This window comes from Oncorhynchus kisutch, linkage group LG11, assembly GCF_002021735.2.
Source record: "Oncorhynchus kisutch isolate 150728-3 linkage group LG11, Okis_V2, whole genome shotgun sequence".
Taxonomy (NCBI): domain Eukaryota; kingdom Metazoa; phylum Chordata; class Actinopteri; order Salmoniformes; family Salmonidae; genus Oncorhynchus; species Oncorhynchus kisutch.
The window spans coordinates 6,454,611-6,457,662 of NC_034184.2; positions in this window are offsets into that span (position 1 = coordinate 6,454,611).

Sequence of the window (3,052 nt, forward strand, 5' to 3'; positions counted from 1 at the left end):
AGTGCTTTGAAAGGCTTGCCATGGCTCACATCAACACCATTAACACCAAACCCTAGACCCCCAACAGATCCACAGATGATGCAATCTCTTTTGTACTCCACACTGTTCTTTCCCACCTGGACAAAAGGAACACCTATGTGAGAATGCTATTCATAGATTACAGCTCAGTGTTCAAAACCATAGTGCCCTCAATTCTCATCAATTAGATAAGGACCCTGGGACTAAACACCTCCCTCTGCAACTGGATCCTGGACTTCCTGATGGGCCGCCCCCAGGGGCCTCTCAGGGGTGCCTGCTGTCCCCTCATGTACTCCCTGTTCACTCATGACTGCATGGCCAGGCACGACTCCAACACTATCTTTAAGTTTGCCGATGACACAACAGTGGTAGGCCTGATCCCCGAACAATGACGAGACAGCCTATAGGGAGGAGGTCAGAGACCTGGCCGTGTGGTGCCAGGACAACAATCTCTCCCTTAATGTGATCAAGACAAAGGAGATGATTGTGGAATACAGGAAAAAGAGGACCAAGCATGCCCCGATTCTCATCGACGGGGCTGCAGTTGAGGATGTTGAGAGCTTCAAGTTCCTTGGTGTCCACATCACCAACAACCTAACATGGTTGAAGCACACCAAGACAGTCGTGAAGAGGGCATGAAAAAACCTATTCCCCCTCAGGAGACTGAAAAGTATTGGCATGGGACCTCAGATCCTCAAAAGTTTCTTCAGCCGCACCATCGAGAGCATCCTGACTGGTTGCATCGCTGCCTGGTATGGCAACTACTCAGCCTCCGACCGCAAGGCACTACAGAGGGTAGTGCGAACAGCCCAGTGCATCACTGGGGCCAAGCTTCCTGCCATCCAGGACCTCTATACCAGGCAGTGCCAGAGGAAGGCCCTAAAAATTGTCAAAGACTCCAGCCACCCTAATCATAGACTGTTCTCTCTGCTACCGCACGGCAAGCAGTATCGGAGCGCCAAGTTTTCCTCATTTCACCCATCTTGTATTTATACACTGTATTCAAAGAAGAGTGTCTCCTGACCCCTCCTGTCTCAGCCTCCAGTATTTATGCTGCAGTAGTTTATGTGTCGGGGGGCTAGGGTCAGTTTGTTATATCTGGAGTACTTCTCCTGTCCTATTCGGTGTCCTGTGTGAATCTAAGTGTGCGTTCTCTAATTCTCTCCTTCTCTCTTTCTTTCTCTCTCTCAGAGGACTGAGCCCTAGGACTATGCCCCAGGACTACCTGACATGACTCCTTGCTGTCCCCAGTCCACCTGGCCGTGCTGCTGCTCCAGTTTCAACTGTTCTGCCTTATTATTATTGGACCATGCTGGTCATTTATGAACATTTGAACATCTTGGCCATGTTCTGTTATAATCTTCACCCGGCACAGCCAGAAGAGGACTGGCCACCCCACATATGCTCTCTCTAATTCTCTCTTTCTTTCTCTCTCTCGGAGGACCTGAGCCCTAGGACCATGCCCCAGGACTACCTGACATGATGACTCTTTGCTGTCCCCAGTCCACCTGACCGTGCTGCTGCTCCAGTTTCAACTGTTCTGCCTTATTATTATTTCGACCATGCTGGTCATTTATGAACATTTGAACATCTTGGCCATGTTCTGTTATAATCTCCACCCGGCACAGCCAGAAGAGGACTGGCCACCCCACATAGCTTGGTTCCTCTCTAGGTTTCTTCCTAGGTTTTGGCCTTTCTAGGGCGTTTTTCCTAGCCACCGTGCTTCTACACCTGCATTGCTTGCTGTTTGGGGTTTTAGGCTGGGTTTCTGTACAGCACTTTGAGATATCAGCTGATGTACGAAGGGCTATATAAATACATTTGATTTGATTTGATTTGAAGAGCATTAGTAGGTCTGGGGTATTCAGACTAAGTCCTCACTGTTGCCTTTCTCTGTCACGCAAAGAGAAACAAGTGGATCATAACTTCCTGCTAGTGACGACCTGGCCAGCAGCCCAATTACTTTTCAATATCCATCCAGACTTGAGCCTCTTAGAAGTCACAGCTTTACTTGATCTGCCAAGTCCCTCTGTTCTGCTTGCAGCTCTATGCACCACGTTTGCAACTCTGGGATACCGTTTGGCTTTTCTGCAGCTGTGCTGTACAGCTACTCTAGCAAATCTATCAGGCCACCTGTATCTCTCCAAGTTATGGAACTTGTCTTGACTTTCTTCATAGGTGATTGTGGGCATCAGTGTGCATACGTCAAAACATGTTATCTGTACCATCTAGACATCTGTCACATTTATTCTGTTCTAAGTTGAGGCAGTTATTTGTCATGTGGTTTTGTATGGTTGGGCAAGACCTCTACACATTGCGCCGCCAAGACCTCTACAAATTTCACCGCCAACACCTCTACACATTGCACCGCCAACACCTCTACACATTGCACCGCCAACACCTTTACACATTGCACCGCCAACACCTCTACACATTGCACCGCCAACACCTCTACACATTGCACCGCCAACACCTCTACACATTGCACCGCCAACACCTCTACACATTGCACCGCCAACACCTCTACACATTTCACCGCCAACACCTCTACACATTGCACCGCCAACACACACACATCTTTGCAATATGAAACAATCACAAAAAAGTGGCCTTAAAATGTCTCAGTCATTAAGCAGGGCCAGCTGCGGGCTGAGAAAAAAAGATCAGGCTGTCAGACTCCCGAACATTTGAGTGACTCACACAGACGCCAGATGAATTGGCCTAACGGCTCATAGAGTTGTGACTACAAGTGAAAGCATAAGAGGGCTTTCCAAATCAACTTGTTTCTTCATATTTCCATTCCAACTGCATAAACTCTCCTTATTGAACTACATTTCTACAATATTGACCTAGGCACAACTGTATATGGATTCTGTTAGTACAATTAAACTATCCAGTATTGAGCCATAGTTGGTCGATCAATCAAGCATTAAGTTGTAATAACTACGTAATTACAAAACTCACAAAGGAAAAGAGCTTCAGAGGCAAAACCAGAAACAAATCCATTCCAATGTAACAAACACAAAATCCAGCA